This window comes from Crinia signifera, chromosome 8, assembly GCF_055691185.1.
Source record: "Crinia signifera chromosome 8, ASM5569118v1, whole genome shotgun sequence".
NCBI classification, from domain to species: domain Eukaryota; kingdom Metazoa; phylum Chordata; class Amphibia; order Anura; family Myobatrachidae; genus Crinia; species Crinia signifera.
The window spans coordinates 54,019,534-54,043,309 of record NC_139224.1 but is presented as its reverse complement, the minus strand read 5'-3'; positions in this window follow the sequence as shown (position 1 = coordinate 54,043,309).

Below are 23,776 nucleotides of genomic sequence, written 5' to 3'. Positions count from 1 at the left end.
AACAATGAACACTAAACAGGCTCTGCTAAGGGGAAAGAATATAGATACAAGACACAATCAGCCAACAATACAATAAGAATAAATACCGTGAATGCAACCGTTTACCGTTTCATCAAATATGCGAAGCGCAGTCCGGTCAGAGCTCACTATCGTTCAGGGCTGAACTATAGTCCGGTGGAAAAGTCAGGGAAAGGTAGATGTGCCGAAGTGACCGAGCCTGCTCCGGGTCGCCTATCTTATAGGGTCAGAAAGGGGAGGTCAAAGGCCATTCTCATTGGTCAGAGATCGTATGTCAGGTCCACTGTGATTGGGGGTTAGACGCTGCACCTGGTCTGAATAGGTGCAGGGGAGTGAACTTTAAGAGTCCTTTGTTTGATGGTTTCGGCGTCAGCAGGGATAAGAACTGGTTTCATCTAGTTTCCTTTGTTACCTACTTTCAACAGAAACTGTCTCTGGAATATGGATTATGTCCATAACTATCGGGCAGTGTATATTGCGAAATATTCGCAATGACCGGAATACTTCGCATAATGAACGGAACGGTACTAAACACGATACAGACAGATGGGTGCAGGGCTAACTAAGCTATGTGTGGCGTTCTAAACCTTTAACTATATTTCATTTCGTGTAAGTGTGTTATTATGAATTTATGTGTGATAGTATGGCTACTCTTCTGGTCCACTTTGTCACACATTCTCGGGTATGGTAACTTTATTTGCGCAACTCTGCGAACCAAAATGGCGGCCATACTATCCTAAAATGGCGTGTGTGTAACTAGACTTCCACAGTGGACAGACAACACACAGAATTTCTTTTGATTTTTCCATCTGGTGTTTACTATTGCTACATTATTCATGAATACTTTTTAATGCTTGTTACATCTATATGTGGCTGTATTTCACATCAGAGCAAGCAACTTACTTGCATTTAAAGTGCAGACTTTTTCAAGGGGCTGAACAAAAATATAGTAAAACTATTTAGGATTTGCAGCCGTTTTAGACACCGTACCCTATTTTACTAATAATAATTATTATTATATAGCGCTCTTTCTCCAATAGGATTCAAGGCGCTTTCAGGGCCACAAATGTAATTGGACAAAATAACATAATACTAAATAAAATTTTTCTTTTCAATCCTTGGTGGAGAATCCTTTGCAGGGAGTGACTGCCTGACATCTGGAACCCATGGACAAATGTTGGGTTTCCTACTTGTTATGCTTTGCCAGGCCTGCAGATGTGTTTAGCTGTTGGATTTCTGCCTTTAGTGTTGTGTTCAGCAAGTGAAATGCATGCTCCGAGGCAGGCATTCACAACCACGGTCCTCAAGGCACACCAACAGTGCAGGTTTTGTAGATTTCCAGGCTTGAGCACAGGTGACTCCATTAGTATTTGAGGGATGCTGATTAAACCATCTGTGCTGAAGCCTGGATATCTCTAAAACCTGCACTGTTGGTGTGCCTTGAGGACCATGGTTAGGAATACCTGCTCCATGGAGTTGGGATCCTCTCTTTCACCCCCCACATTCCTCTCTTTCACCCCCCACATTCGTGCTCTCTCACAGTCTTGCCGCTTTCACCTACGCAACATCTCACGCATCAGACCATTCCTCTCCACTGACGCGACCAAAATTCTCATTCATTCTCTTGTCATCTCCCGCCTTGACTACTGCAACATCCTTCTCTCTGGGCTACCTCTCACCTATCCAATCCATTCTTAACGCTGCTGCTAGGTTCATCTTCCTCTCCCGCCGCTCTACCTCTGCCGCCCCCCTCTGTCTATCTCTTCACTGGCTCCCCATTCCTTTCCGAGTTCTCTTTAAACTCCTCACCACCACCTACAAGGCTCTCTCCTCCTCCACCGCTCCTTACCTCTCTTCACTGATCTCTATCCACACTCCCTCCCGTCCTCTTCGCTCCATCGCTGACCGCCGACTGACCTCTCACCTAATCACCTCCTCCCACTCCCGTGTCCAAGACTCCTCTCGCGCTGCCCCCCTGCACTGGAACAACCTCCCGGTTGGTCCATCAGGCTTTCTGATTCCCTTACCTCCTTCAAGCGCTCCCTCAAAACCAGCTTTTTTCGACTAGCCTATCCCTCCTCCTAACCTCTTTTGATCCTCCTATCCTGCCTCCGTTCCCCTCCGTTCCTACTTATCCTATTGTTTTTCGTTCGTCTACCCACCTATTTTTAGTATGTTAACTCTTATGAGTAGGGTCCTCCTTCCTCACGTACTCACCCTACCTCTTTACCTCACCTGTGCTCCTGTCCTGTTCTTCCCTTCCTCTACTTCATCTTCAGTCTCCTCGACAATTTTGACACCTACTTCTGAACTGATGCTGATTCTAGTTCTACCAGCTATACCCCTATTCATACTGTATTTTTCAACACACCCTGTAAGTTACCTTGTAATTTGTTTTTTGTTTGCTATGTACGGCGCTGCGGACACTTTGCGGCGCCTTATAAATAAACGTACTACTACTACTACTATTACTTAGTCGGCCATTTCAGAATATTCCACTTTTTTGCTTCATAAAAACTCCTGGGTTGTGTTCACATTATGTTTTGGGTTATTGTCCATCTGTACTGTGATGTGCTGAGTAATCAACTTTTGCTGAATCTAAGCAGGCAGTATGTCCCTATACAATTCAGAATCTATGTGCTTCTGTCACATCAATCATCCCTAGACTTTAGTAACCCAGTGATATTGGAAGCTATGCATGCCCATGCCATCATATTGTTTCCAAGCCTTCTCCATACATTTTTTTTCTTCCCATCATTTTGATACGGTTGATAAAGATCTGTCCATAGAATTTATTAGCAAAGTATAAACTACACTAGATTTATTAATTATTTGCACCATGTGGTGAACCTTCTGTATTTGAAGTGAAGTCTTCTGTTTCTAGTAGAACTGGAGAGTGTTCTTCACTTTGATGGATTTTTTTAATTCTTTATTTTAAATTTTTTGACCATGGAAAAGATCCTGCTATCCTATTGTATTCTATGGATGTCCAGGCTTTTCTTAAAATATACCAAACTGTTGTATTGGCCACTCTTAAGGTTCCCGCTAAAAACTTGAGGACTTTCAACATGCAATCATGTTACTCAGTTTCTCCCTAATGCCCTGCACACGGGGCGAGTTGAGCTCAGTGCTGAGCGATCTAGCACCAGCGATGTGTGCTGAGCGACCTAGTAAGCCAGTGTTCTCTGGGGCTAGAACACTGGCGATGACTAGATAATGTAAGCATGCTTGAGATATCTAACCCGGCAAGAGCGACACGCATAGACTTGCATCGCTATCACTATGGGGCATACACACAGTGATTTGTGCTTCATTTCTACGCAATCTAGTCAGTGTGTATACCCCAGAAATCTTTTCTGAGTTAGTTGATTTCAAACAATTGTCTATGATTTCAAAGCCCATATACTCTGATGTCCCAAGTGTGATTTGGCTTTAAAATCATATTTAGCAGTGTGTGTTTGTGTGTGTGTGTGTTTGTGTGTGTGTGCTGTGTTTGTTTTAATTTAGCACAGTCTGGCCTGTATCTAAAGGTGCCGGCCAATATATCGATACACCATAGGACAGTGTGTGTCGGAGCTATATATCTGTGAATGGCATAGTTCACAGATATATTGTGTCAGCTCTGTTAACACAGCCGATGTCCCATGTATCGGCGCATTATGCTTTGTGTACAGGCGATCCGCTGACTGCCCGTATAGCTGCGGGAGCCACCAGTGATTTAACAGCTCAGTGGGCGTGTGTCTACCCACTTGTTATATCAGCTCTGATGGATCGGGCAGTGTGAATGGAGTGTCTGTAGATATATTTGCAGATCAATTGATTTGCCGATATATCTACCAGTGTGTAGCCAGCTTTAGTGCTGAGATACAGACCAGACTGTTAGAAGTGTCAAATCAGAGAGGGAAAGAGGAACTGCATGGGTTTTGAAAGGTGCCCTAAAATGAACCCTTAGGGGGATATTCAATCTCCGGCGAGCACCTCCCATCGGGGAGATGCCCGCCGGGCCCTATTCAATGCTGTCTTCCCCGACAGCATTGAGAAGGGTATCTCGGCAGAACGAGCCCGACATCACTAGCTGTCGGGCTCGTTCTGCCGAGAACAGCCGGGAAGTGACGAGCTGCCGGCTGCAGCTCGCCTCTTCCCGGCCGCAACTCGTGGCCACGCCCCCTTTTCGCTCCCCGGCAGGCGGGACATTGAATCCCGCCTGCGTGTTCTCGGTCGAGCTGACCGAGAACGGGACTGGGTCACGGCGGTCGAGCAAGCTCGACTGCCGTGACCCACACATTGAATACCCCCCTTAATGTTTTCTAGTTGTGTATGTAACACCTCTGTCAGAAAATGAACACTTTTAGCGTATGCCTGTGTATACTTGCTGTTATATAGCCAATAGCTCATCATAGGAAGCTTCATGTTTTGAATTGGCCTGGACATACGCAATGAGTCCTCCTTCTACACTGTGGACTGCGGTACCTGCCTGCACAAAAGTGGTAGATTCTTGCTCCAGGCTTTGAATGGAATCCCAGCACAGAAACCCACTACCTGTTTGGTACATAAAAATCGCAGGATGTTAAGGTTCCCATACACGGTGCAATGTGCTTCATGCGTTTTGAACTAGATGCGATCTAGTTCAAAAGGTACCTGCAGCACTTAGTTTTTGTGCTTCACAATGGGGTTTATTCTAGTTCATTCTTTCTGACAAAATCCTTCTTAGATGGACAAAACCATGTGCACTGCAGGGGGGCAGATGTAACATGTGCAGAGAGAATTAGATTTGGGTGAGTTATTTTGTTTCTGTGCAGGGAAAATACTGACTGCATGATTTTACACTTCAATATAGATCTCACTTTGAAGAAAAACCCCACCCAAATCTAATTCTCTCTGCACAAGTTACATCTGCCCCACCCGCAGTGCACATGGTTTTGTCCATCTAAGAAGGATTTTGTCAGAAAGAATGGACTAGAATAACCCCCAATGTGCGGGAGCGCGCATCACCTCGCCAAGCAGGATCGCTCTGTGTATGGGCACCTTTAGGTTTTAATTTAGCCAGATTTGGACTTCTTTCATAAAGAAGGAGTGCATATCATTCACAATGTAATTTGGTTGTTTCCCGTTTTTTTTTATATCTTGTAGGATTACAAAGGTCAGAAACTTGCGGAACAGATCTTTCAAGGAATAATACTGTTTTCTGCAGTAAGTAAATCCTTTTTATCCTAGTTCTTTGAATATGATGTATTCAGTTTGGAAAACACATTAAAGGCAGCCACCCACATGGGTCTTTTTGTTCTGATCACTCAGGCTGATCACTACCCATGTTAACAATACACATTTAGCGGACTTTAATCAGTCATCAGGTGGGTTGAACATATGGGTCTCAAAAGGAGTCACATGTGTACACATTTAACCCTATGCATGCTGTCATCGGGATGCAGTCAAAATCCCGACTGGGTCAAAATACCAACATGGACAAAATCCCGACATTTAAAATCCCAACAGGGTCAAAATCCCGACATATAGAATGTTCAGTTGACAGGTGCGAGGTCGACATGGGTTTTTTCACTGTTTTTTGACCCGACATGTGCCGACAGGCGGTATTTCATGCCCTACCATCCACTAGGGCGTGGTGGGAGAATAAAATAGTGTGCCGATCGCAGCGAGGCACCATGCCCGAAGCATAGCGAGCGATGCGAGGGGCTGCAGTTCACTTGCAACTGTGCCCATGTCGACTGTGTCGACATTCGGGTAAAAAAACTGTGAAAATAAACTGTCGACCTCGCACCTGTCGACTGAAAGTCATGTTGACTGTTTCACCTGTACATTCTATATGTCGGGATTTTGATATTCGGGATTTCATACCGAATCCCTGTCATCTGCAGATGACATTGCCTGTCCTACAGGATCAATTATGCTTGTTTTTGATTGTGGTCAACTTTAAAGGTTTTGTTGTAAAGGACATAATTTGTAAACCTTTACTATTTGCATTCTCTAAAGGGGTTAAATATGATTTCTCAATGGTCATTATACCGACAGCAATTGACCGACAGTCAAAATACCAACATTCATTATGCCGACATATTAAACTGGCCGACATAGTAGAAATGTTGACATGTGTTTCTGTGTATTTTTGGGTGTCTGTTGACATGGACACATCTAGGTGTTACGCGTCCCCTCGCGTGGCTTGCCATGCTTTGATTAGATTCCCCCTTCAGGTCCCCATGGATGGTAAAGTGTGAACAAGTCTTTTTTGGGGGCTAAAATTGTTTGCAAACTCATGTCGACATGTTAAACGTTGGCATTTTGACACTGCCTGTAAAAGGAACATGTCGGTATTTTGACTGGCGGTCTGTGGGTGTCGGTATAATGACCATCGGTAAAACATCCGTCGGTAGATTGTCTGTTACCCCTCTAAAGGACAAAAATTCAATTGTTATTTGGGCACCCGCTGGCAGTAATTCAATTGCGCTGCGGTTTGGGCACACATGATGCCGGCATAAACTTTTCTGTTCTCTGCCTCCCAAGCTAGCAAAAAGAAATGTTCACATTGCGGTTAGTGCAATCGGTGTCCAAACAATTCGTATACCAGCCCAAATAAAGTGATGGTGGAAATGCAATTAGAGGTGGCCATTCAATAATTAAATATTGCCCTAAATGTGAGATGTTTTGAGTTCAAGCAAAACCTAAAGAAACATTTTTGTGAATTTTTGACTGTTCTTATCTTATTGATTTGGAACCATTGTGTTCCTAATAAAACAACTATGGCGGTTACAGCTACATTTCTACATGGGAATCATTTTAACAAAATAATAAAGCTAAATTGAGAATCATCGTAGATGGTTCAGTGCTTTCCCTTTATTTAAAAACAAGCAAGAACATCATAATGGAAAAATGGGGGTGGGGTATAGGGATGAGAGGGGGTGAAGTACAGAAAATAAAGAGGAACCAGGTGTCACATTATTGCCAAGTGCTTATTATTGTAGATAGTCCACTGTGTAACTCTGAATGCAAGAAAGTGTAGTCCGCATTTCACCGCATCTGTCTTTGCGACTCAGTTTCTCAAGTTCCAGGTTTATGGTTTTTGCTCAGGTAGAAAGTAAACACCTGTAACAGAAATCTGGAATCGGTGCAAGACGTTTACATATATACAGACATTGTGCAGTGTTTTTTGGGCAGGGGGGCAACAGATTTTGATGGAATTTGGTCTGCAATGTTTTATATTTTATATAAATGTAAATTTTGCCATTTAATATTAGGTATCTCATGGCTTGATGCCAGGACAACTTTTCAATTGTGCTTTAAACATAAAGGTAAATGAGACCCTAATATTGATGACCATTAGCATTTTAATATGCATTCAATGTCATGGAAATGTGGGTTATTCCAAGGCAGCTATCCGGTATATGTGTTGATCTCTGAATGCTCAGGTGTGTCATTCAGTAGCTGTTGGATGAAATGAAAAGTAATGCCACTAGAATCCCACCTTGGGCCTGTGGCACATATCTGCTGTGTAATAATTAATTGTGATCTTGTCTCTTGCAGGTGGTCGGCTTTATCTACGGTTATGTCATTGAACAGTTTGGCTGGACAGTGTACATAGTGATCGCAGGGTTTGCTGTGTCTTGCTTGGTATGATATTTTTGTACAATTTAACTCTTAGGGGGGAATTCAGTTGTTTGCGCCGAAGATCCGGCTCCTAGTTTTTTAGGATATGATACTTCAGGGGCATACACACGGGCCAATTTCAGCCTCTTTTCTAAGCGATCTGACTAGATCACTTATGGGGCATACACACTGTTTGATTTGGTCATGTTTTCAATTAGATTTTGCTTCTATGAGCAAAGTCAAATCAAAATCGAACAGTGTTAACTGCTTACGATCTAGATTCCATCATGATGGGCGGATCTGGGATCGAACGCAGAAATAGACTTGCCTGGCCTTGTCTCAAAGATCGAATGCAGTTGCATGCTGCTCTATCCAGCATCCCTTCCTCCCTCCTTTTAGATTCTGGCAACCCGCTGGGTCCTGGCGCCCATCCCCACCCCATTATAAAAAGAACGGTACTTATGTATTATCTGGGCTGCCGATTTTTTGATTGTATGGCTTAACTTAAGGCATACAATCAGATGCGATGCGATATCGCATCGCATACGACCATATCGCATGCGATGCGATGACCCGATTTTTCCATAGGATTCAATGTTAAAATGGACTGAGTCCATTTTAACATGGAATTCAATGGGAAAAAGGGGTCCTTTTCATACCCCTACTATAACCTATAAACCAAGCCCGAAGCGTGGCGAGCCCCGCGAAGGGACGGTATTCTGTGTCCCCTCTCCACGCTTCGGGCTCGGTGGCTCGCTACGCTCGCCACAGGTTTATATCCAACTCCATGCCCACTTGGATAGTAGGGGTATGAAAAGGACCCCTTTTCCCATTGAATTCCATGTTAAAATGGACTCAGTCCATTTTAACATTGAATCCTATGGAAAAATCGGGTCCATAGCATCGCATCGCATGCGATATGGTTGGATGAGATGCGATGCGATGGACATGATTTCAAAATCGGCAGCCCAGTTAGTACATAAGTACCAAAAGAACACTGATCGCTCCATGTGCACGTCCTGTGGCGATGCACGTCCCTGCTCGTTGCTATCGCCCGCAAGAAAGCCAGTTCCTTATATAGCTCAGAAAATTCTGTTGCGTTTACAATTGGAAACAGTGTTGGCCCTACAAGCCCAATCCACAGTCTAAAGCAGGCATGTCCAACCTGTGGCCCTCCAACTGTTGTAAAACTACACATCCCAGCATGCCTTACCATAGTATTGCTATTAGGGAATGCTAAAAGTACTGCAAGGCATGCTGGGAATGTGTAGTTTCACAACATCTGGAGGGTCGCAGGTTGGACATGCCTGGTCTAAAGTGATCGGCTGGCGCTATTCAGTTGTTAATTGTGCTGATTGTGCTTTGCCATGCTGGGTTAGCCCCGTAAAATTGCTAAACATAGTTCTGCAATGTGTGATTACATTTTTTTAATATTGCCACCCGAACTCCTATCACTTTAGATGAGAGAACCAAGGCTGCATAAACAATTTACCTGTCCCCTTATAATGGAAGCGGTCATCTATTAGAATGAACTTAGGTCTACAGTCATTAGGTCGACCCCACTAGGTCGACTGGCAGGAAGGTCGACCTGACAAGGTCGACATGGGCCAAGGTCGACATGACTTAAGGTCGAATTTGCATAAAGGTTGACATGATGAAGGTCGACTGGTCATAAGGTCGACTGGTCATAAGGTCGACATGGGGTTTTTCACTTTTTTGAGCTGACAGGCGGTATTTCATGCCCTACCATCCACTAGGGCGTGGAGGAGGTTATTAAAGCTGTGGCAAGCAAAGCGAGCCACCGTGCCCGAAGCATCGCGAGCGATGCGAGGGTCCGATTCTCATTGCCAACTGTGTCCATGTCGACTGTGTCGACATTCGGATAAAAAAACAGTGAAAACCCCATATCGACCTTATGACCAGTCGACCTTCCTCATGTCGACCTTTATGCAAATTCGACCTTAAGTCATGTCGACCTTGCCCCATGTCGACCTTAAATCAGTTCGACCTTCCTGCCAGTCGACCTAGTGGGGTCGACCTAATGACTGTAGACCTAAGTTCATTCTGACAGATGTACCTGTCCCCTTATAATGCAGATACTACTATTGGCCTACATTTGTAAGTTTTTGCTCTAGATCCCTTTTTTTACTTTTTGTCCTGCCTTATAGCCCTGACATGTACTATAAAGCCTTATATGATTTGCTTTTTATGCTGGTGGGTTTACACAAAATAACATAGTAAAAAAATAAAAAAAATGTGACCACAAATCCATAATCTTTTCTCTATTGCAGTTAACTCTTCCTCCATGGCCAATGTACCGCCGCCATCCTCTAAAATGGCTACCTGTCCAGGACTCTGCTGTGGATGACAAGAAACAGCAGGAAAAGAAATCCAAAAAGCACAAATAATTCCCCACCTGCGGTCACGCCAAGTCAGAGGACCACATATGAAAATGGAGTTGGGGGCAGATTTAATAGGTGATATTCTTGTTATCACTCGTTCTCATACCTCCCAACTTTGGAAGTACAGGCGGCGGGATGCGCGCCGGAGGCGCGTTGAAATTTCGGGGGGGGGGGGCGCGTGGCCTAATTTGGGGGCGTGGCAGATACTCGCGACTCTTCCGCGAGGCCACGCCCCCATTTTGCCGCTAAGGGGGCATGACCCAGAGGCTCTGTGAGCCTCTAGCCATGCCCCCAGCCCCCTGGCTGCGGGAATAGACGCTGTGCGCATGCGCACAGCGTTTATTCCCCGTTGCTTAGCAGCTGACAGGGGGGACTCCCAACAGCCCCCCCACACCGCGGGACAGCGGGACAGGCCCTGACAATCGGGACTGTCCCGATAAAATCGGGACTTTTGGGAGGTATGCGTTCTGAGTGATAAATGGCGCTCCAGCCAATTAGCTTTTATATGTCTTTATTTCAGACACCGTTTTGAGCTGAGCACCATTTATCATCTGAATGAGTGATAACAAGAACATCACTCATTGTTAAATCTGTCCCTTGGACAAATATGTTTTCTGCTAAGCAGATCATTGTGCTTTATAGGGCTTGTGTTCCAGGTATTGTGGGCGTAGGGAGGGCGTGCTCCGGGCGCAGAGAGAGATAAATGGCGCCGGAGGCGTGCACTGGTAGCTGTGTTGCCGGCTCGCTCCCCCGCCCGCTCCCTGCTCTGCCCGGCGGAGGCTGAGCTGCCCACATGAACGGCTGGTGAGCAGCCAGTGTCAGTTTATTACAGTCTATTGCTATTTCGCTCCAGCGCTCCCAGGGGAACCCAGTAGCTTTCATTATCGCTGCCGTGCAGACTAGAGCGCACTGCATCATGTCATGTTGTTGGCCTGGCAGTGGCACCTGCATAAACTGAAACTACTACCTTACAACGGGGAAGGGAGGGGGCGGAGTCCAAGCTGGGGGCGGAGCTACACGGCACTGTGCTCTATTGTGCTGCAGCATGGCGTGTGAGAAGAGGAGCTGCTGAATAGGGATGGGACATCAAAAGAAAACATCGGTCAAATGATGTTTTTCAACATTGGTTGCAAAACATACTGTGAACCCGATGTTAACCGATGTTTCGATATTTTTTTAAATAAACTGGTTACCAAAGCATATAATACACTAATAAGCTTCTGAAATGATAAATAATCCCTCTATTAAGTTTATCTTGTTGGAGGCTTACAGTTTATACACACACAATGGATATATGATTCATGTTTTGTGGTAAATCAAATTTGTTACGGAAGGAAAAAAACATGAAGCATTAACTATCAAAACTTTATTGCAACAACTCACAATCTGCTATTTTTACCTAGATTTTTAACTGTAGCAACAGGCTAATAACTTATGTTGATCATAGAAAATGTTACTGTACACACAGGGCAACATAGAACATACTACATTGTTGCTTAGAATAACCATCAGAACAAAGACGCTGGAGCAAGTGCAACTGCAAATTATGGTTTGAAACACTGCATTTGACAAACCAGCCCCCATCCCCTCCCTCAAATAGAAACTACTGTATCTGTCACTAAGTATCTGCGTCCGCTGTTACTAATAAATCACTGCACATGTGGCCGTGGCCATGGCCATTGGAGCTAGAGGGGGACATACACAAGACCTTCACCGGGAAAAGGCTACAGGGACGCCTGGTTTAACCATCTGCCTACTTTGTCTGCATGCTTTGTGGACATTTGGAATTGGTGAGAGTCTGCTGATTTGACCCCCCCTCACATTGTTGTTTTTATTGTTATTTGCAAATAAAGCGGTATTACACCATACCAGCTTTTCTTCTCTTTTATGTATATCACTGGTTGTGAAATTTGGATGAGGTCCGACGGTGACTAACCGCTCCCCCCCCCAAGCAATTGAGGTCTGCCGTGAAAAGTAGACCAAAATACAGGGTACGAGGCTGCTTGTCATTGTGTAAAAATATTTTATTGTATCAAAACGATATCACACCATGCCAGTGTATCAATTGTTTTACATGTGGAAGCGAAATTGAACACCTGTGGATCTGTCGGTAAAAAGAACCGCTCCCCCCCAAAGCCTGTTCGGTCTACCTATTAGTAGACCAGAATAAAGGGTACGAGTCCTCCTGCACCCCATTTAGAAAAGGATAATTCTGTATATTGTTTTATATCCCTAACGATAATGCACTATTGTGGTTTTATTTTTGTGTTTTGGGTACCTACCTGCTGAAAGACACATATAGGATCAGCGCTCAAGAACATTGTCGGTACTCCCTTTTTTTCACAAACTGTTTCTTGTATGTAAGGTGATACATACTATCTGACAATTATCTAGAGCAGCGATCATAGCGCAAGGTTAATCCAAAAAAATATTTCTCTCTTCTGAATAGAGGAGAAGACCCGTGTGCAACTGCTGGTCTCTGGGAACATTGCACTGATTACGCTTGTTCCCGGGGACATATCCAGTGCGCCTGCGCAAATCACTCGGAAATGGCCGCGGCGGTTATTTTTGGAGTGATTTGCGGCTCCTGTGGGCTGGAGAAAAGGTAGGGAGAGAACACTGCTATCTGCTGTGTGTGTGAGGCTGGGGACAGCACAGCAGCTAAGGAAGTGATGTACATGCCCACAATGACATTTGTGGACATTGCCCCCTTCCTTGTTATGTACATGCTGAAGGTTTGTGTACTATGGTCCTGGTTCAAGTATATGCAATCAGGTAAATGCCACCACACTGACCGCACACCCCCCACCCCATCCCTGTGCAGGCTGTGAATGGGTTTGCATCCGTGCAGACTGGGGGAAATCACTCACCATCGAATGATTTTCCCCTGCTTGCAGTCTAGACTTACTGTGGGGAGAAGGAGGCCGCTGATGATGTCCGCAGCCCTCTCTCCCAACGGCCGCAGAACGCATGCATTTTCCAGGACACTCCCGGAAAATGCTACGTTTATGCCTCCAGAGCCCTGCAGGGCTAGCCATTGCAAGCTCCTGTCATATGAATGGCTCCTGCATGCGTACTGCAGGCAGTACACCTGCACGGTCACTCGATAATCGCCCATAAGATCATGCCTGAATTGGGCCCTATGGCCCATATTAAGATGGGGATGGAGTAGCGGCTCATACAGAAAAGTACGATGTTCTGTACTTTGCACATATCACGGACACATACTACACATGTGCAATACGGGTCTATGATGGTGAATGCAGAACGGCATTGGACTGTCAGTGATTGACAGTCTGATGCCGTTTGAGAGTAGCAACAGTCCATTTCTCCAAATGGAGGCCTCTACCATCCACCATTGCAGGGAAGGGCAGAGGCCAGAATCTCTATCAGAGGATGTAGATTCCTAATCTCTTGGTAGGTATTGTGGCAGCTGGCTTGCGCAACCCCATGGGCTGACTGCTACACCAGCCATAAAGTTGACAACCCACACCTTAAGTGTACACAGATTGCATACAACGGGGTGGTGACTGCAGCTATTTGTAGCACAGAGAAGTAAGTGGCAATAGCTAAGGACAGGATAGGGTCAGTTTCTGTCTTCCCAGCACAGCTCACTCATGCACCTGCAATAAGCCATAAACTTTGGGTTTTTTTGTGTGTACTTACAGCTACCACTAAAAGGTGTTTTCATATTAACTTTTGATTGCATTTTTTCTTATATTTAAATTTACAATTTTTTTTTCTTATTTTGTTTTTATTTTAATGATGCTTTGCTTCTATTTTTATTTATTTTACTTTTCTATTTGATTTGTCATTGCTATTCTATTAGTTTGCAACATTTCGTTGTGGCTGCTATATTTGACACTCCCACATTTATTTATTTATTAATACGCTAGTGCTTTTTTAATCTTAATTTTATTTTAAGCTGCTTTCTACCCATTCCTGTGTGAATTACAGTGGGCAGCGCTGAGCATTCTGAGTCTTTCCCCATATGCTCTGTAACCCCTTTCCCTCTTTACCAACTTTTGCCGGGTACTGGAGCACAGGAGCACACAAGATTTTGTGTGAGTCTGCCAGTGTAATTAAAGTGGCAATAATTTACAAGGCCACTTTGGCACATGCTGTCCCCATTTAAAATATGCAGATGGGAGTGCCAATGCACTTGCTGGCACAGTGCACCAAAAATTTAAGTTATGGCTCTGTAGATGAGTATTGCTATGGGTGAGGAGTGATGGGTGTTGCTGACTGCTGCGATCTGTGCTGCTGGGTAATGGGTCAGAGGCAGAAATAGCGGTGGCGTTAGGGGGCACCAGCCAAATCTTGCCTAGGGCATCAAATTAGTTAGGGCCGGCTCCGTATAAACTAGTGCGTCTTACTCATAAGAGATTCATAGGTCAACATATGTACATATAGATACAATTTGTAGCAGTGGTGAGTGTGTTGATACAATTTTCACTTTCCTTTATAATAGATAATACCACAATGGGACTGAAGTGATTTAAGTATCAAACTCGCAGTGGGCAAGCTCGTGTCAACTTTTGAAATTGAATTTTGATCTGTATAGTTTAACTTGGCGCGCCTCATTAAATTAGCTGTCTGCGTGAACCATGAGACGGACACATCTGCTCTGGTCCACAGACTATAAGGGAACCAGGTCACTCCATCTACCCAGAGCACACTTTACAGTGTCCGGGTAGTGGCAGACAGGAGATCACAGTGGCTGTACTACCGCTGCGGCTATCAGTGTTGCTAAGGGTAGAGACGCCTATTTGACCCTGGAACTTACCATCTACTTGGAATCACAGCAGCGTAACCCACTTGTCCTCTGATCTGCCTTCGTGGGAATCAGCTCTGTAGAAGGGAGAGATACCCAATCTACCCAGGTGCCTGTCACCAACCCGAAGTCACAGCGGCATTATTGTACTGCCCGCTGAGAAGCATCTGCTTATTCAAACATAAATACAATAGCCTCAAGTGACAGGACACCATTCATACGTATATGTTTGCAAGTGTTTCCTCAACATTATTATTGCCAATCTGATCCTTGAATCACCTCAGTCTCATTGTGGTATAACTTATAATAAAGGAAAGTGAAATTGTATCAAGACATTCACCACTGCTACAAATTGTGTTTACATGTACATATGTTGTTATTGTCTAACCTGTGAATCCCTTATGAGTAGGATGCACTAGTTCATACACCAAACAATTCATACAATAAACTGAAGTGACATTGGATGCCAGTGACGTGCGGTGAGGTTAGTGGTTGGTGAGGCACTGGCTTTGTGGAGCCAGTGCTGATGGGCTCTGTGGGGAGCGTTGGGACCAGGTTGCTTCTGTGCTGACAGGCAGGTGCGGGAGCTGCCGCCTGCATAAGCAGCAGAGACTGGCAGAGCAGCTCCTTTCTGTCCATGCAGAAGCAACCCGGACCAGCGGTCGCCACAGACCCCGTCGTCGCTGGCTCCACCAAGCCACCAAGGGGTCTGCCCACATAACTCTTTCACTTAAAAAAACCATGTGGCCAAATGTACAAGCCTCTGAGTTCAGTGGCTGTTCAGGGTGCCGGCTGAACTCTGAGTTTTTTTGTAACAGGGCAATCATTTACAATGCATAGTTTTGTCTTGTAGATGTCTGCCTCTTTAAAAGAACCTCTGAGTTCAGGCAGCATCCCGCACAGCCACTGTACTCAGAGGCTAATACATTTGGCCTTAAGGCCCCCCATACACTATGCGATTTTGGGACGATTTCATCCGATTTCGGCACTTTGTGCCGATAATCGGATGAAATCGGGCCAAAATCGTAGGTATGTGACATTTGATCCGATCCGATGCGCGGTCCCGTGCGCATCGGACCGGATCAGGGAGGTCGGACGGTCTGTACATACGATCACGTCCGACCTCCCTGTATGCATATGCCTGCCACCTGACAGGCATATGCATACAGACACCGGGGGAGTAGTGGGGGCGGGCAGCGGCAGCAGTGGTGGGGGCGGGCAGCGGCGGTGTGGACGGGCGGCGTGTGCGGTGAGCGCAGTGTACTTACACATAGCAGCAGCGGCGGGGACGGGACGCGCAGTGGCGGCTATTATATTTTTAAAATACTTGTCAAATGACCGGCCGCTCTCTGATTGGCCGGAGAGCTCTCAGCCAATCAGAGAGCGGCCGGTCATTTGACAAGTATTTTAAAAATATAATAGCCGCCACTGCGCGTCCCGTCCCCGCCGCTGCTGCTATGTGTAAGTACACTGCGCTCACCGCAAACGCCGCCCGTCCCTGCTGCCCGCCCCCACTACCGCCGCTGGCCGCCCCCACCACCGCTGCCGCTGGCCGCCCCCACTACTCCCCCGGTGTCTGTATGCATATGCCTGTCAGGTGGCAGGCATATGCATACAACGTGGCCTGTCCCCACTACTGCCGCTGCCCGCCCCCACTACTGCTCACCGCCCTGCAGCTCCCCGGGGTTTTTTTTACATGGGATAAATCGCATGCGATTTATCCCATGTAAAAATGGCACATCAAGTGCCAAATTGTATGTGAGCCTCCCGGGGAGCTGCCGGGCGGCTCGCAGGTAAATTGGGTCCGACTTGTCCCTAGGACAAGTCGGCCTAATGTATGGGGGCCTTAATACTTCATTCATTTAAAAACACACAGCATTTTACACAAACACACAAACACACAGATATACATCTATGTCACTTTACACAACACACACACACCTCTATCACTTTACACAAACACACCTCACTTAAAAAAACACAGCCCCCACCCTCCACAAACACCATACCCACCGCATCGTTTAGCACAGGCACTGATTACCTGCGCAACAACACACTGGCAGCAGTGACCGGAGGGTCCAAGGACAGGCACCTGGAAACAGAACCCCCCGGGCAGGAAAGAGCAGCACGCAGGTATCCAGTGGACGGGAGACAGCTCCGACGACGGCGGCAATACAACTCAGCAGACGAGCAATGCAGCGGTGCCCCGTGCGGTTGAAGTCAATGGGATACACTGCGCTCACCCTTGATTATGTTTAGGCACTGCTCACCCTCCAGGGACTCTCCTTTCCCCTATTATTAACAAAATAATAAAGCAAGTTTGTGGTTAAAGCGCTGCCTTTGTCTGTCCCTGTCTTTAACTATGTGCTCTTATATACATGCAAATATGAATGGCAGTTGCACTAGTTAGCTCACAGGTATGCAAATGGTTGAGTGGTAGGTACAGTAAGATAGAGCGAGGGCCGCATAGGTCAGAGGGAATTTAAGATACTGGGAATTTGTGGTCCATAAGCAGTGTAACATCAACAGCAGTGCATAGCCGTGGGTAATAGCAGAGAGCAGTAGGTGGAACCACCAATCAGGGCACAGGGGGGCGTCAGCTCAGAGAGGGGTATATCTGGGATTGCAGCCAGGAAGTGAGGCCTCTTTGAGTCTGGATTCATCTGGAGACAGTCTGGAAGCGAAGCTAAGTATTTTCGCATTACCTTGCAAACATGTCTGGCCGCCCACGCCGCTCAGCTCCCCCACCGCGCTGGCTCGCAGATGCCGCCCGCCCTCTATCCTCCGCAGCGTCGCGGGGAGGGGGGCGGACGCCGGCAGGTCCCCGCTACTCAGCGGGGCCTACGTCCGCAGTCCCCAGCGCAGGTTCTCCAGTGCGCGCGTACATGCTGCCGCCGGGTGCTGACGCGCGCCATGCGCCTGGCTCACCCGGCGGTCGCAGCGGCACAGCGGGCGACGAGTCCCGGCCCCAGGCCGCAAGTCACGCGGCTGACGGAGCGGGCAGCAGCGGCACACTCAGGGCGTCAGACGCCACCCCAGCGGCCGGGTGGGGGACCCCCCCCGCCGCTGGAGGCTCTGAAGCCTCATCACGGTCAGGCAGCCCATACATCCAACGGTTACCTGGTCTGGGCCTAATCGCCACCCAGACGCCAGGTTCCCCCTCAGGTTCCCTCCCAGACAATCTGAGGGCATCCACTCCTGTTGGCAGCCCCATCCAGCGCATCACTGGCGGGCCTGCCGGCAGCCCCATCCCCCTCATGGCAGGCCAGGTCATTTCATTTCCCAGGGGTGGGGGGACCCCCGCCACTGGCAGCAGGGGGACAGCCCCGGGGGTCTTTCCTTTGACGGCCATGGTAATACAGGTGCAACCGGGGGGCGCAGGGAGGGCACAGGCCGCAGCCCATGCCCCTCCTATGGCACCAACATACACACAGCAACAGCCTTGGTACCCCGGCATGGGCCCCGGGGCAGGTTATGGTGGTGGTTTTCAGGGCCCCCATCAGATGCAGCAGGGGGCACCCGCTTCAGGGCCCCACGGGCTCAGCCATGTCCAGCCCCACGCCACCCAGGGACAATTTTCCCAGGCGTGGCCCGGAGCTACCCCAACGGTGGGCGGGGGCCAAGGCTACCAGCCCGCCCCGCCTCAGTTTTCTCAGCAGCCAACCTGGGGCCCCTCCCCGGGTTTCCCATATTTCCCGGGCACAGGTGGTTTGGGGGGCGGGGTTTCAGGCCCCTCCTGGCAGGGGTACCCCCCACAAACAGCTCCACAATGGCCGACCGGCCACCAGCAAGTTTATCAGGGCGCAGGTTACCCCCAAATGCAGCAACAGTACGCGGCGCCCACCCAGCCCCCTGTCTCATCAGCTGGTAGCTTCGCAGGCGGGCAATTTGGGGGATACAGCCAGACGCAGGCTGCACGTTACGGTCCAGCCAGTAATATTGTACCTTTGTCTCCAGAACATGACGCAAGTGCTGGTCCCGACGCGGTACCCAGAGGGCCATCCCGAAATGCAGTCAACGTGTCTGTCCGAAGAACAGCCCCACCACCTCGACCACCCACCCCAACGGCCTCCACAGGCGGGGAGTCAGCTGGCTCTGCTTCAGGGGATCACCAGGCATTGGGCCTGTCAACGGCGGCTGCCGACACAGAGCCGTCAACATCAGCCGCTGTGGAGCAGGGAGAAACATCTATGGGTGGTGAGCATACTGGTTCTTCTATGTGTGATTCTTCATCTTATCACTCATCTGCCAGTAGTGATGGGTCTGGTTCCCCCAAGCGCCCGCGTAAGCTGGCTAAATTAGTGGCACGCGCGGTTGCAAAGAGGGTCAAGGGCACCAAGCGCCCCAGGAGGGAGACCGCAGCAGCTGAGGCTCCCCCCTCCGGGGACATGGTGCACTGCGCTAACACAGCCGTATCCCGAGGTTTACGCAAGGGGGTCAAGGACAGGATAAAAAGGGGCAAGTTCGTTGACCTGTTCGCACTCACCTCGGACATGAAGAAGGACCTGGACAAAGCCAAGAAGGCCCCAGGCAATGGTGAGCTCGCCTTTAAGAGTTTTCACAATTGGCTGAAGGGGTTCCTGGTGTTTGCCTCGTGTTACCTCAGCACCAGGCCCGAGGAACACATGAATGTCATCCGTTACTTATTCTTAATCAACGAGACATTCATGTCCTACAAGGCTAACGCCTGGCGTGAATATGACGAGAAGTTTCGCCTTAATCACGACGGGTCCAGAGTCATGCCCATGGGGTGCAAACATGTCGAGATATGGTTGGAGGTGATAGGTAAGGGGCAGCCCTCCTCCGAGTCCTCATCAAAGAAGTCCTTTCCAGGGGGGAAACCCGGGGCTAAACCCGGCGGCAAAGGGAAGTGCTTTGCTTTCAATGACGGCAAATGTGAACGGGGCGCAAAATGTCGCTTCCGCCATGAATGCCGTCATTGCGGGGCAGGGCATCCGGGCAAGTCTTGTAGAGCACCCGGTCACCAAGCAGATGCCGGGACTAGCAGTAAGTAAGGCCCCCTCCCCGATAGTGGTACCGGAACTGTTGCGCCGCCTGGCCAGTTATCCTAACAGGGCCGACGCATCGTTCCTGGGCCTTGGTTTTACCCACGGTTTCCACCTCCCTGTCCCTGAGTCAGTGATGGTAGTGTCCCACAAGAACCTCAAGTCGGCGAGGGATTTCCCCGAGGTGGTAAGACTTAAAGTCAGAGCTGAAATTGAGTTGGGCCGCATGGCGGGGCCTTTTCAGACCGAGCCATTACCGGGAATGTGTTTCTCCCCTTTGGGGGTGGTCCCCAAGAAAACACCCGGCAAATACAGGCTAATTCAGCATTTGTCTTACCCCCACGGGGCATCCATCAACGACGCCATCCCCGAAAGTTATTGCAGTGTTCGGTACCAATTATTCGATGAGGTACTAGTCATGGTCCGGGAGTTGGGCAGGGGTGCCCTTATGGCTAAGCTAGACATAGAGTCAGCGTTCCGCCTGCTCCCATTGCACCCCCAGTCATTTAGGTTCATGGGCTTCCGGCTCGACGGGGGGATATACATAGACAAGTGCCTCCCCATGGGGTGCTCGGTCTCCTGCTCCTATTTTGAGAGATTCAGTTCCTTCCTTCATTGGTGCATCCAAGCTGACACAGGATGTCGAGGAGTCGCGCACTATCTGGACGATTTTCTCTTCATGGGGCCAGGAGATCGGGACACTTGCGGGAACATATTATCGGCAGCCATGGAGATCATGTCGGCCCTAGGGGTCCCCATTGCAGCAGATAAGACAGAGGGCCCTACCACGGTTCTGTCATATCTGGGCATAGAGATAGATACGGGAGCGGGTTGTTGTAGACTCCCAGAGGATAAAGTGATTAAGTTACACGCCCTCATAGAGGAATGCAGACAGAAGAAGAGGGTCCAACTTCGCAGGTTGCAGTCTCTGCTTGGATCATTTAACTTCGCATGCCGCATTATCCCCATGGGTAGGGTGTTCTGCCGCAAGCTGGAACGGGCCACAGCAGGGGTGAGGGACCCCCACCACACCGTTAGGCTGTGCAGAGAAATGAGGGACGACCTGTTGGTGTGGTCCACATTCCTGGAGCACTTCAACAGGGAACTCATCTGGCCTTCCGACCCCGCCTCCAACGTCGAGCTGCAGTTGTTCACGGACGCGGCGGGATCGTCAGGCTTCGGGGCGTATTTCAATGGCGAATGGTGCGCCGCAAGGTGGCCCCAGTCGTGGGTTGACCGTGGTTTCATGGTGAACCTGCTGCTGCTGGAGCTTTTCCCGATCATAGTCTCAGCAGAGCTCTGGGCCTCGCGATTAAGGAACCAACATATAGTGTTCTGGTGTGACAACCTAGGGGTAGTGCACGCCATCAATAATCAGCGAGCGTCATCCCCGGAGGCATTACGCCTCCTAAGGCATTTGGTGTTACTCGGCTTGCGGCACAACATTCACTTTAGAGCCAGGCATGTCCCGGGGGTGGATAACAATATAGCGGACGCTCTATCCAGATTTCAGTTTGGTAGGTTTAGGGAATTGGCCCCGAAAGCTTCACCACTGGGGCTTAAGTGTCCCCCTTCTGTGTGGCAGATCATAGAGCCGGCATGACGGACCTGGCTCTATTGTCATTGGCCCCTTCCACCCGCAGAGCATATGGGGCTGCTTGGCAGGATTGGTCGACATTTCAGGGCTCCCCCGAAGCCAGGGGTAAGTCGGTCAACGACCGGTTACTCGCTTTCGTTTGGGGTCACCATAGGCGAGGCAGGTCAAAGTCGGCTATGGCGGCGGCTTTGGCAGGCATCGCCTTTCATTCGCGCTTACGCGGAGAACCAGACCCCACGAGGTCCTTTGTCCTATCGAAAGCCATGAAGGGTTGGGCGAAAGTGCGTCCGGTGCCCCCGGATTCACGCAAACCCATAGACGAGAACTTACTGGGGGAATTGATAGGATGTTTAGCCTCAGTAGCAGAAAATGAGTTTGAGGCGTCTTTATTTAAGGTTGCATTCGCATTTGCTTTTTATGGCGCATTCCGCATCAGTGAGCTGGTGGCAGCTAGCAAGCAAGCCATCACTGGACTCCTCGGGGAAGACGTAATCTCTCGAGGAGGACAGGTATTATGCAAACTCAGGAGGTCCAAAACGGACCAATTGGGCAGGGGCCAATGGGTTACCCTGAAAGCGCAGGCTAACGCTGCTACGTGTCCGGTTTCCTTATATCAGGAATATAGCTCCTGCAGACCGGGGGCTGCCTTGCAGTTCCTAGCACATGCGGATGGTCTACCGCTGACCCGATTCCAGTTTTCGGCTGTGTTTCGGCGATGTTTGGCTGCGTTAGGTCTGCGGGAGCAAGATTTCGGAACACATTCCTTCCGAATTGGTGCAGCCACTTGCGCAGCGGCGGCAGGGCTTCCACCTTCCGTTATTCAAGCGGTTGGCAGGTGGAAGTCTTCCGCTTATAGGAAATACGTAAGGCTAGATAAGTTAGATAAGTAGTAGAAGTAAGCGCCTGTTGCGCCGGCCCAAAAACGATTGTTTACAATCGGTTCTGGAAGGCTAGCGTTCCGGAATCGACGGTGTGAAGGGAATTTTTTAATTTTTCCTCCTTCGATGGACTAATTCAATTGGCATCCCCCCCAAGTTCACAGGAGGTTTTTTAAGTTTTTCCCCTTCACTTGGGTCGTAGAAAATGTATTTTGTTGTGTGTACAGTATATCATGATGTTAACCTCTAGGTTTCTTCTTTTTCAGCCCCTCTCCCCTCCGAATTGACTCTGGGGAGGGTTTGGTTCATAGGACACTCATTTATATTTTGGGCAGCTAGGCACCCTTTAGCCTCCGGGGCTCCCGTCATAGCAAAAGCTTCAGAAACACGGTGGTTAGGGGTTCGGGGCATGCAGTGGGACGGTCTTTGGGACCTTGTGTCTGCCAAAGCCCGTAGGTGGGGCCGTCCCGACGTGCTGGTTATCCACTTAGGTGGCAATGACTTGGTTAGAAGTACAGGCATCGACCTGACGGTTAAGATCAAGAAAGATTTGTCGCGGCTGTTAGAACTCTGGCCGGGTTTGAGACTGGTTTGGTCTGACGTCATTCCACGTGTTAACTGGCGTGGGTGCCGGAATGTAGCGGCAATCGAAAGGGCCAGGCGGAAGTTGAACCACGCGGTCACCAGGCACATTGTTGCATTGGGTGGCACCGCGGTTAGGCACCCCTCCATAGTAACCGGGTCCCCCGGTTTGTACAGGCCTGACGGGGTCCATCTGTCGGACACCGGTATGGCAGTTTCCTACAGAATATTTTTGCTAGTTTAGGGTAGTTTAGCGTAGGGTTGCTATTTGTTGGATGGCGGGTCCGGGTTCCAAGAGGCGACCCTTTGGGCCGTGGGAGCCCGGGCTGTGGCGAGAAGGCGCTCTCGACCAGCAGTCAGGTGGGGTGTCAGGTGGTCACTGTGCGGTATTGCCCCCCCTTTGCCAAGAAGGCGGGCGAGTCCCCATGCTCCGGCTGGGGGCGTCGGACACTTCCTGGAAGGTCCGCGTCATGCAATAGAAGGGGGCGGTATGTCCGTCACAGCGCGGGCTGTACCCCACGTGAAGGGGTGTTGCTAGATTGGGACGCTACGGTCGTTACCATGGCAACACCCGGAACTGGGGCTGGTCTCAAGTGCTTTCTTTGCCATCCCTTATACAAATAGGGGTCATACCATTTAAATAAATATTCATGACCTTTAACCTTACGCAGTTGGTGTCCGTGTCTTATTTCAGTTAAGGTTTGTCCAGTTATTTCTAGGCTTAAGAGTTAAGTTAAGGTATAGAAAAACAACAACAACATAATTCCCTAGGAGCCTTAGATAGAGCGAGGGCCGCATAGGTCAGAGGGAATTTAAGATACTGGGAATTTGTGGTCCATAAGCAGTGTAACATCAACAGCAGTGCATAGCCGTGGGTAATAGCAGAGAGCAGTAGGTGGAACCACCAATCAGGGCACAGGGGG